Source organism: Tamandua tetradactyla, chromosome 19, assembly GCF_023851605.1.
Source record: "Tamandua tetradactyla isolate mTamTet1 chromosome 19, mTamTet1.pri, whole genome shotgun sequence".
NCBI classification, from domain to species: Eukaryota; Metazoa; Chordata; class Mammalia; order Pilosa; family Myrmecophagidae; genus Tamandua; species Tamandua tetradactyla.
The window spans coordinates 42,915,079-42,927,775 of record NC_135345.1 but is presented as its reverse complement, the minus strand read 5'-3'; the positions used below and the strand labels follow the sequence as shown (position 1 = coordinate 42,927,775).

The 12,697-nt window shown below is 35.8% G+C and overlaps 1 protein-coding gene and 1 pseudogene across 6 annotated transcripts in view; one reads left to right on the top strand and one right to left on the bottom strand.

The window, feature by feature from the left end:
* Positions 1-12,697, bottom strand: part of NSUN7 (NOP2/Sun RNA methyltransferase family member 7) — a 149,177-nt gene that overhangs the window by 14,539 nt on the left and 121,941 nt on the right. The gene's annotated exons all lie outside the window — the stretch shown is intronic.
* On the top strand, positions 10,464-10,864 carry LOC143663576 (small ubiquitin-related modifier 3 pseudogene; annotated as a pseudogene).

Genomic DNA, 12,697 nt, shown 5'->3' with positions numbered 1-12,697 from the left:
AAATTAGGGGGTTAGATATTTACAGATAGCCAGAGACTGAGAAAGATAATTAACAAGAGACCTGTCCTACAAGAAATACTAAAGGGAGTCCTGCAGGCTTAAAAGAAAGGATAGGAGAGAAAGGCTTGGGTAAGAGTGTAGAATGAAGTGTCACTGAAATAAAAGAGACAAAGATAAGACATATAAAAGCTAAAGGATAGAATGGTTGAAGTAAGTACTGTCTTTACAGCAATAAAATAGAATGTTAATGGATTAAACTCCCCCATCAAAAGATACAGACTGGATAAAAAAAATATGAGCCATATATATGTTGCCTACAAGAGATTCACCTCAAATCCAAGGGCACAAATAAGTTGAAAGTGAAAGGTTAGCAAAAGATAATCCATGTGAACAGTATTGAAAAATAAAGCAGAGGTAGATATACTAATATTGGACAAAATATACTTTAAATACAAAGCTGTTATAAAACACAAAGAAGAACATTATATACTAATAAAAGGGGCAATGCACTAAGAAGAAATATCATAAATATATATGTACCTAATTAGAGGTGCTCAAAATACATGAGGCAAAACTGAAGGGAGAAATAGACATTTCTACAATAATAGCTGGAGACTTCAATACACCACTAATAAAAGTAGAAGAGAGGGGCGGGCCGCGGTGGCTCAGCGGGCAAGAGTGCTTGCCTGCCATGCCGGAGGACCCCGGTTCGATACCCGGCCCCAGCCCATGTAAAAAACAAACAAACAAACAAAATATAATAAAACAAGAAAATGTTTAAAGATGTTTCCCTTTCTTCCTCCCTTCCTTCCTTCTCTATGTTTCCCTTTCTTCCTCCCTTCCATCCTTCCTTCCTTCTCTGTCTTTCTTTCTAAAAAAAAAAAAAAAAGTAGAAGAGAGGGTGCATGGGTGGTTCAGTGGTAGAATACTCGCCTTTCATGCAGGAGACCTGGGTTCGATTCCCAGACCATGCATAAAAAAAAAAAAAAAGTTCTAGACAGAGGATCAATAAGGAAATAGAGAACTTGAATAATTTGATAAATGAATTAAACCTAACATACAAATACAGAACAATACACCCCACACAGCAGGATATACATCTTTCTGAAGTGCTTATGGTTTCATTCTCCAGGATAAACCACATGTTGCATCACAAAACAGGTATCAATAAATTTTAAAAGGCTGCAATTATACAAAGTACTTTCTCTGATCATAAGAGAATGAAGCTGGAAATCAACACCAGGTTTGCCTGTTGGACTGGAAAATGCACAAATTTATGGAGGTTAAAAATGCACTCTTTTTAAAACATTTTTTATTGTGAAATACGACATATATATAGAAAAGTGATAAATTTAAAAATTCAGTTTAACAACTAGTTAGAGAGGAAATTTCAAAGTATAGCATGGGTCACACTTCCACAATTTCAGGTATTTCCCTCTTGACATTCGAATACACTAGAAACTACAAAGAAATATGATATGTATTCAGTAGTCATAATAATTTGTAAAATCCTAACTTCTCTATTAAAACTCCTTCCTCTCATTTGATCATTCTCTCAATCTTCAGGAATATTTGGGCAATGACCACTTTAACTTCTTCACATTGAAACAGGGTACCAATGTTATGGGGTAAGGAAATACAACTGTTGATGCTCTGAGAGAGACTGTACCTCTAAGTTTCAGGGTTTATCTTGCATAGGAACAATCTGGAGGTTTTTAATTTCTGAAAAATAAACTTAATAAGTGTTCTAGTTTGCTAGCTGCCGGAATGCAACACACCAGAGATGGATTGGCTTTTAATAAAAGGGGATTTATTTTGTTGGTTCTTCAGAGGAAAGGCAGCTAACTTTCCACTGAGGTTCTTTCTTACGTGGAAGGCACAGGATGGTCTCTGCTGGTCTTCTCTCCAGGCCCCTGGGTTCCAACAACTTTCCCGGGGTGATTTCTTTCTCCATCTCCAAGGGCCCGGGCTGAGCTGCAAGTGCTGAGATGAGGAATGCCAAGCTGCTAGACTGTGCTACATTGCGTTCTCTCATTTAAGCACAAGCCAATTAAGTTAAACGTCACTCATTGCAGCAGACACGCCTCCTAGCCGACTGCGGATGTAATTAGCAACAGATGAGATTCACCTACCATTGGCTCATGTCCACAGCAACAGAACTAGGTGCTTTCACCTGGCCAAGTTGACAACTGAATCTAACTACCACAATAAGTAAACCTTATAGAGTCTTAGATAGAGCCCAGGGATTTCTTTAGAGTTTTCAGGAATACTAAACAACGCATTCTTAAACAATCAGCAGGTCAAAGAAGAAATTGCAAGAGAAGTTGGTAAATATCTTGAGAGAAGTGAAAATGAGAACACAAATAACAAAACTTATGGGATGCAGCAAGGACAGTGCTAAGAGAGACATTTATAGCCCTGGATGCCTATGTTAAAAAGGAAGAAAGAGCTAAAATCAAAGATCTAACTACACACATGGAGGAATCAGAAAAAGAAAAGCAAATAAACGGGAAGCAAGCAGAAAGAGAAATAAAAAAGAGTAGAGCAGAATAAGTGAAATTGAGAACAAGAACAAAAACCAAAAACCAACAACAATAACAGAATCAACAAAACCAAAAGTTCATTCTTTGAAAGATCAACAAAATTGACAAGCTGTTAGCCAGACAAAGAAAAAAAAGAGAAGATGCAAACAAGTAAAATCAGAAATGAGAGGAGGGACATTACTAATGACACCACAGAAATAAAAAAGACCATAAGAGGATACAATGAACAAGTGTATACCAATAAACTAGACAACTTAGATGAAGGGAACAATTTTTTTGGAAATACATGAACATGCCACATACACTCCAGAAGAAATGCAAGGACTCAACAAACCATTCACAGCTAAAGAGACTGAAACAGTCACCAAAAATCTCCCCACCCATCCCTATAAGAAAAATCCAGGACCAGATAACTTCATGGGTGAATTTTCTGAATCATTCCAAGAAATGCATAAATGGGACCTCCTCAAAACTGAATAGTTTTGTGCTTTAAAGGACTTTGTCAGGAGGGTGAAATGACAGCCTACTCAATTGGATAAAAAATTTGGAAACTGCATATATTTGATAAGGTTTAATATCCAGGATATATAAAGAGATCCTATAACTCAATGATAAAAAGACAAAGAACCCAACCTTTCTCAGAAAGCTAAGTATAGAACTGCCATACAAGCTGGCAATCCCACTACTAGGTACATGCTCAGAAAAAACGAAAGCAGGGAAGCAGACATTTTCACACCAATGTCCATAGCGGCAATTTAAAATTGCCAAAAGATGGAGACAACCTGGGTGCCCATCAACTGATGAGTGAATAAATAAAATGTAGTATACCCATATGATGGGATATTATGCAGCTGTAAGAGGAAGTGAAGACATAACACAATGTGAGTGCATGGATGAAACTTGACATTATTTTGAGTGAAGTAAGTCAGACATAAAAGGACAAAATATTATATGACCTCACAAATATGAATTAAATATAACCAGCAAACTTAGGTTAAGCTCTAGAACTTAGGTCATCAGAAGATAAAATGAGGGCAAGGAATGGAGAGCTGATGCTTAATTTGTGTAGATATGTAATAAGTTTGACTGTAAATATTTTGAAATGGACAGAGATGATGGTAACAAATAAGGTGAGTGTGATTAATAATAATGGTATATGGGTGCGATTGTGGTTAAAAGGAAGATTTAGGTCATGTAAGTCACTAGAGGAAAGGCAAAGGATGAAACATGGGAGTGTATAACATTGTGAACCCTCTTCAGGCTGAAAATGTTCTAGAATTGATTGTGATGATGAAAGCACAACTCTGTGAATATACTAGAAGACACTGATTATACACTTTAGATGGATTTATGGTATGTGAATTTATGTCAATAACATTGCTTTAAAAAAAAAAGATTTCAAATCAGAGACCTAATGTCATAATGAGAGGATCTAGGAAGAGAAGAGCAAAATAAACCCAAGGTAAGCAGACAGAAGGAAATAGCTAAGATTAGAGTGGAGATAAATGAAATATAGAATCAATGAAAGCAAAAGTTGGCCCTTTGCAAAAAGGCAAACAACTCAATTAAAAAATGGGCAAAAGACATGAACAGACACTTCTTAGAAGAGAAAATACAAATAGCTAAAAGGCACATGAAAAAATACTCAACTTCACTGGCTATTAGAGAAATGCAAATCAAAAGCACAATAAGATATCCTCTGATACCCACTAGAATGATCATTATCAAAAAAAAAAAAAAACAGAAAACGGCAAGTGCTGGAGAGGATGTGGAGAAAGAATGATACTTAGCCTTTGTTGGTGGGAATGTAAACTGATGCAACCACTCTGGAAGGCAGTTTGGCAGTTCCTCGGGAAGCTGAGTATAGAATTGTCATATGGTCCAGCAATCCCTTCGCTAGGAATCTATTCAGAGGACGTGAAGGACAAGGACACAAACTGACATGTGCACACCATTGTTATGGCAGCATTATTTATGATTGCCAAGAGATGGAAACAAGCCAAATGTCCATCAACAGATGAATGGCTAATAAGCTGCGGTATAAACATACGATGGAATATTACACAGTTCTAAGACAGAATAAAGTCATGAAGCATGTAACAGTGTGGATGGATCTTGAGGACATTATGCTGAGTGAAATTAGCCAGAAATAAAAGAACAAATACTGATGGTCTCACTAATATGAACTAACATTAATGGGTGAACTTGGAGAAAGTAAGAACACAGGTTATCAGGAACTAGAATAGGGTAGAGATTGGGCAATTGGTGCTGAAGGAATATAGATTTTACAATCAGCCTACTGATTGTAAAAATTCAGAAATGGATAGCACAATACTGCCTTCTTGTAGCACAATCATATAAGTACACTGCATGAAGTTGAATGTGAGTATGATAGAGGGAGAAGGGCCAGGGGCACGTATGAAACCAGACAGAAAGATAGAGGATAAAGACTGAGATGGTATAATTTAGGAATGCCTACAGTGTACAATGATGGTGAGTAAATGTACAAATTAAAAAACGCTTTTGCATGAGGCACAACAAATAAATGTCAATATTGCAGTGTGTTGAAAATAGATGGTATATGGGGAAAAGTACAATCAATGTAGCAAGGGTCTAAAGTCAGCAGTAATGTTGTGATATGCTTCCACTGAATGTAACAAAGGCATTGTGCCAAAACTAAATGTCAACAGGCAGGAGTATTGGGAAAGGGGTATAGATTCTTTGTGGAAGAAAAGGAAATGTCTTCAGATAGAGTATTGTGGCAAAGGCATGTCTTTCACTTAAGTTGGATTGTATGACGTGTGAAAAAAACTGTTAAAAATGAAAAAAAAGTTGGTCCTTTGAAAAAAATCAATCACATCAACAACCCTTTAGCTAAAATGTCAAAGAAAAAAGTGAGGATGCAAATAATTAAAGTTGGAAATGAAAGGGGGGATGTTTCTACCAAATGCAAAGAAATAAAAAAGATTATAAGAGGATACTATGAATGACTCTATGCTAACGAATTAGATAAATTGGATGAAATGGACAAATTTCTAGAAGCACACAAACTACCCACATTGACTCAAGAAGAAATAGAAAATCTCAACAGAACAAAAACAAGTAAAGAGTTTGAATCAGTAATCAAAAGCCTCCAAATATAGAGAAGTCCAAGATCAGATGGCTTCACTAGTAAATTTTACCAAATATTCCAAGAAGAATTAACACAAATACTGCTCAAATTCTTCAAGAAAATTGAGGAGGAGGCCCTAACTCTTTTTATAAGGCCAACATCACCAAAGCCAGGTTAAAATATCACAAGAAAAGAAAATTACAGACCAATATCCCTTGTGAATATAGATCCCCAAATCCTCAAATATAGCAAACTGAATCCAATAGCACACTAAAAGAATTCCACACCATAATCAACTTGGATTTATCACAGTATGTGAAGATGATTCAACAGAATCAAGAAAATCAATTCATATAATACACCACATTAATACAATGAAGTAAAAAAAAAAACTGTACTATCATCTCAATTGACATAGAAAAGGTATTTGACAAAATCTAGCGCTACTTCTTGATTAAAAAACTAGAAATAGGAAACTTCCTCAACATGATAAATATATATGAAAATCCCACAACTAACATCATTCTCAATGGAGAAAGACTAAAAGCTTTTCTCTTAGTACAAGAACAAGGCATGTTCCCCCTCTGCATGCGACATGACTCCCAGAGGTGTAAATCTCCCTGGCAACATGGGACAGAACTCCCAGGATGAACTGGGACTCGGCATCATGGGATTGAGAAAGCCTTCTTAACCAAAAAGAGGAAGAGAGAAATGAGACAAAATAACATTTCATTGTCTGAGAGATTTCAAACAGTGATGAGAGGTTATCCTGGAGGTTATTCTTACGCATTATAAATTTATTTTTAAATTTATGGTATATTGGAGTGGCTGGAGGGAAGGACCTGAAACTGTTGAGCTGTGTTCCTGTAGACTTGATTCTTGAAGACAACTGTATAATGATATAGCTTTTACAATGGGACTGTGTAATTGTGAAAACCTGTGTCTGATGCGTCTTTTATCCAGAGTAGGGACAGATGAATGAAAAAAAATGGATAAAAAAATAAATAATAGGGGGGATAAGGTGTTAAAAAATGGGTAGATTTAAACACTAGTGGTCAATGAGAGGGAGGGGTATATGGAGTATGGAATGTAGAAGTTGTTCTTTTTCTTTTTATTTCTTTTTCTTGAGTGATGCAAGTGTTCTAAAAATTATCATGGTGATGAATAAAAAATTATGAGATGATATTATGAGCCATTGATTGTATACCATGTATGGACTGTACTGTATGTGAATATCTGTCAATAAAAATATTTTTTTAAAAAGAAAAAGACATGGATGCCCACAGTCACCACTGTTACTCAATTTGTACTGGAAGTTCTAGCTAGAGTAATTAGGCAGGAAAAAGAAATAAAAGGAATCCAAATTGGAAAAGAACTAAAACTTCCCCTATCTGCAGAGGACACAATATCATTTAAGAAAAAATACTGAAAAATCCACAATAAATCTCCTAGAGCTAATAAATGAATTCAGCTAAGTTATGGGATACAAAATCAGCCTGCAAAATCAGCAGTGTTTCTAAATACTAGTAATGAACAATATAAAGAGGAAATCAATACATTCCACCTATAATAGCAACTAAAAGAATCAGATATCTAGGACTAAATTTAACCAGGGATGTAAAGGACTTCTATATAGAAAAACTATACAACATTGCCAAAAAACAATCAAAGACCTAAATAAATGGAAGGGCATTCTGATCCTCATGGATCAGAGGGCTAAATATTGTTAAGATTTTAATTCTATCCAAAGAAATGTACAGATTCAGCACAAATGCATTCAAAATTTCCAATAGCCTTCTTTGCAGAATTGGAAAAGCCAATTATCAACTTTATATGAAGGGGTGAGGGGCCTGAATAGCATAAACCATGAAAAAGAAGAAAAATTCAGAGGACTCAAAGTTCCTAATTTTAAAAAGCTATTATAGCATTAGTAATCAGAACAGCATGGTACTGGTACAAGGCCAGACATATAACCAATGGAATTAAATTAAGAGTTAAGAAATGGACCCTCACATCTACGGCCAACTGATTTTCAAGAAGGGTGGCAATTCCTCTCAATTGGGAAAGAATATTCTCTTCAACAAATGATGCTGGGAAAACTAGATATTGATATGCAAAAGAAAGAAAGAAATAAAGAAGACCCTAACTTCACATCGTATACAAAAATTAACTCAGAATAGATCAATGACCTAAACACAAGATCAAGGACTATAAAACTACTAGTAGAAAACATAGGGAAGCATTTTCAAGACCTTGTATGAGGCAATGGTTTCTCAGACACTACATCCAAAGCATAAGCAACGAAAGAAAAAAAAAGTGATAAATGGACTTCAACAAATTAAAAACTTTTATGCCAAAGGAATTCATCACAGAAGTAAAAAGACAACCTATAGAATGGGAGAAAATATTTGGAAAATACACATTCATTAAGGGTTTAATGTCAGAATATATAAAAAGATCCTACAACTCATCAATAAAAAAGATAAACAACCCAATTTTAAAATGGGCAAAATGTAAGACAAAGGCCAAATAGCAATATGGCATTAAAAAGTCCTATATTATCAGTATTGACTTTAAATGTAAGGCAGAAATTGTCAGAATGGGAAAAAAAGCATGATTCAACTCTACGTGAATCAATCAAAAGACATGACTCAAGCATACAGTCGCAAGAGACAGCAATAGATTCACACTGAAGTCAAAAATAAAAGAAGGTTGAGGGTGAAGGGATGGAAAAAATATATATCATGTAAATAGTAACCAAAAGAAAGCTGGGGTGGTAATATTGGATAAAATAGACTTTAGGTCAAAAACAGTTACAGGGATCAAAGACGATCAATATATAATGATAAAGAGGAAAATTCAACAGAAAGATGAATTGTAAATATATATATGCACCTAACTAAACAGCTACAAAATATATGAAGCAGATACTGTTAGATTTCAAGGAAGAATTGGCAGTTCTACATTATAGTGGGAGATTTTAACAAACCACTCTCAATAATGGATACAAGATCTAATCAGATGATCAATAAAGAAGTACAGGACTTGAATGATACACTAAACCAACTAGACCTAACAAGAATTTATATTGTATATTGCACCCCCAAAAAAAACCAAAAAGCAAGATTACTGAGTGCCCAATGGATCACTCTCCAGAGTAGATCATAAGTTGGGTCACAAAGCAAGTCTCAAAAAATTTTAAGATATTGAAATCATGCATTGTATATTCTCTTACCACAAGAGAATGAAGCTAGAGATCAATGACAGAAGAAGAAATGGGAAATTCACAATATATGAAAATTAAACAATTACTCTTAAACAATCAGTGGGCTAAAGAGGAAAGCAGAAATGAAATTAGGAAATACCTCGAGGAAAATGAAAATACAACATACCAAACCTTATGGGATGTGTTGAAGAAAGAGGTGAGGGAGAAATTTATAGCTCTAAATGCTTACATTAAAAAAGAAGAAAGACTTCAAAATCAGAGACCTAATCTCAAAGCTGGAAGAACTAAAAAAAAAAAAGAACTAAACCTAAATTGAGCAGAAGGAAAGAAATCACAAAGGTTAAAGCAGAGATAAATAAAATAGAGAATTAAAAAAAATAGAAAATCAACAAAACCAAAAGTTTATTGTTGGAAAAGATTAATGAAATTGGCAAACCTTTAGCTAGACTGACAAAGTAAAAAAAGAGGATAACAAATTACTAAAATCAGAAAGGAAAAGGGGGGCATTACTACAGACCCTACTAAAATAAAAAGTACTATTAAACGATACCATGAACAACTAATTGTGTACCAATAAATTAGATGACCTGGATGAAATGGGAAAATTCTTAGAAAAACACAAACTACTTATGTTGACTCAAGAAAAAATATATCTTTTATAAACCAATTACTAGTAGTGAGATTGACTTGGTAATCAAAAACCTCCTGTCAATGAAAAGCCAGGACCAGATAGCTTCACGGGGGAATTCTGCCAAACATTCTCAGAAGACTTGATTTCAATTCTGCTCAAACTCTTCCAGAAAATTTAAGAGAAGGGAAAATTCTCTAATTTATTCTACAAAACCAATATCACCCTCATACCAAGGCCAGATAAAGATACTACAAGAGTCCTTCTTCTGCCACTCCTGGTTCTGCTTGTGTGCTTATCTGGTATTGTGTTAGTTTGCAAGCTGCCGGAATGTGATAAACCAGAACTGGAACAGCTTTTAAAAGAGGGAGTTTATAAGTTACAAGTTTATACTTCTAAGCCAATAAAGATGTCCAAATTAAGGCATCCAAGGAAAGATACTTTAATTCAAGGAGGGCCAATGGTTCAGGAACACCCCTGCCAGCTGGGTAGTTACATGGTTGGCACCTGCTGATCCCTTGCTCCTGGGTTCCATTGTTTTCAGCCTCTATTCCTGTGAGATTCCTCACTTTGCTTCTCTAGGGTTGGGCTTCAGCTCTTGGCTTCCCTTGACTCTCTCCAGGTTCTGGCTTGCTTAACACCTCATGGCAATGTCTGCTGGGTTCCAAGTATCTCTAAACATCCATGTCTCTGTTCTTCAAGTGTTGGCATCTGTGTCAGCTCTGCTCTGAAGTTTCTGTTGGCTCATTTCTAACTCTCTCCAAAATGTTTCCTCTTTTATAGGATCCCAGTAAACTAATTAAGACCCACCTGAAATGGGTAGAGTCACATCTCCATCTAATCAAAACGTCACACCTACAACTGGGCGTATCACATCTCTGTGATAATCTAATCAAAAGTTTCTACCTATAATATTGAATCAGGATTAAAGGAAACAACTGTCCCCCGCAAGATCAGATCTGAATTAAAACAGCTTTTCCGGGGTAAATAATACTTTCAAACCGCACAGGAATGGACCTGGTACCATTTTTGTGAAGTGGCAGCTGAAGAGACTTCAGCTCTGGCCATGGCTACTGAAAAACCTAAGGAAGGAATCAAGACTGAGAACAATCACATTAATTTGAAGGTGGCAGGGCAGGATGGCTCTGTGGTGCAGTTTAAATTTAAGAGGCATATACTTCTTCATTAGTAGACTAGTGAAAGCCTATTGAGAGCAACAGGCTTTATCAATGAGGTGGATGAGATTCCGATTTGATGGGCAGCCAGTCAATGAAACAGACACACCTACACAGTTGGAAGTGGAGGATGAAGATACAATTGATGTGTGACAGCAGCAGACAGGAGTTGTCTGTTAAAAAGGGAGCCTGCTATTTTATTCCAGAACTCTGTTCCTACAGACCAAGAATACATTCTCAATTAGAAAAGCCAAAATTTGTTTTCACCACTTCCTGATTACTACAGTATAGTTTTCTTTACACTTTCATTTTACCCCCCCCCCTTTATTGTACATAAAGTAACTTATGTTCACAAGCATATTGCTTTTTTAAAAAGATAAATGGCCAATGGGGTGTTTTGTTCAACATCAAATGGAAATGGTATGGGGAAAAGTACTGGTTCTGTGAAAATACCCCTTCTCCATTAGTGGCATGCTCATTGAGCAATTATCTTTATATTTCAGTAAGTTATTTTGCTCTCACTGTTTAACAACAACAACAGCAAAGCAATACAAAAAAATCTTGCATAATTTGATTGGAGAATTTTAAAGTTTTTCATTCATCACTGTAAAACCAAGGACAATTATGAAACTTTTTTATATGTAGCCATTACATGTAGGGCAATCTCCCTTTAAGAAGGGATAAATTACTCTGAAAGAAATTAATCCTAGATAGTTTCCCCTTCAAGTAAAGTATTTTATTGTTTAAATAAGCTTCTTGTTTAAAATGAGCTGTCTTTTTTATACTGAAGAATTTTAAATAGAAAGTTGAAACTTAGAAAGAAAAAAGATATGAATAGGCCTACTAGAAATAATATGATAAGGAAGAAATCAAGCTGCTTTGCATTTCTGACAGACTGATGTAAAACAAAGAATAACAAAGTTATATAAATGACTTGTGTTTTAGTTTGTTTAAGCTGCCAGAATGCAATATACTAGAAATGGGTTGGCTTCTATGACAGAAATGTATTAGTTTACAAATTTACAGTTCTAAGGCCATGAAAAGTTCCAATTAAGGCATCAAGAGTATGATACCTTCTCTGAAGAAAGGCGGCTGGCATCCGGGCTTCCTCTATCAGTCAGGAAGGTACATGGCTGGTATCTGCTGGTCCTTCCCTCCCAGGTTTCATTGCTTTCAGGTTCTAGTTCCATTGGCCTCCTGGGTGTTTCTCTCTCTCGGCTCTCTTCAAACTTCTCTGCCTTTTATCCTCTCTTAAAGGACTCCAATAAAGGAGTAAGACTCACCTTGAATGCAGTGGGTCACATCTCAATTGAAACAACCTAAATCAAAAGGTCCCACACACAATAGGTTGGCACCCCAAGAATGGATTAAAAGTTCACTGATTGATTCTTCTGCCAGCTCCAATCTGTTTCAAACCCCTCTAGGAATTTTTTAATTGGTTACTGTGGTCTTCAACTCTGTTTGGTTTCTCTTTATAATTTCCATCTCTCTGCTGGTATTTTCTTCATGTTCATCTATCATTTTCCTTATTTTATTTAGTTCTTTTCTAAAAACTTCCTTTAGCTCTTTGAGGACATATAGGACCAGTTTTTAAAAGTCTTTGGTATGTTCCAGACTAAACCTCACTGCCTATTGATGGCTTCTAATGTTTGAATCTTCTCCTTTGCCTGGACCTGTTCCTTCATATGTTTTGTAATCTTTTGATGAAAACTGGACATTTAGATATTGTTAAGGTGTTATTGCTGGAATTTAGACTCTGAGTCATCTATTCCTTTAAGCATGTATCCAAATAGTGTTAAGACAGAGCTTTCCTTGAACTCCAGGTGCTAAACAAAAGGGAAAAAGGAAACACTTTTCCAAGCCTTTGCAGACTGATTTGTGCAAGTGCGCTCCTTCAGAGCTTATCTATATGAGTTTAGAGAATAGGTTGAGGCCAAGGCGTAGAGTCATCCCCTGATCCTTTCTGCACATGAATCTTGTCAAGCATATATGCATGTGACCCTAGGAATTCCC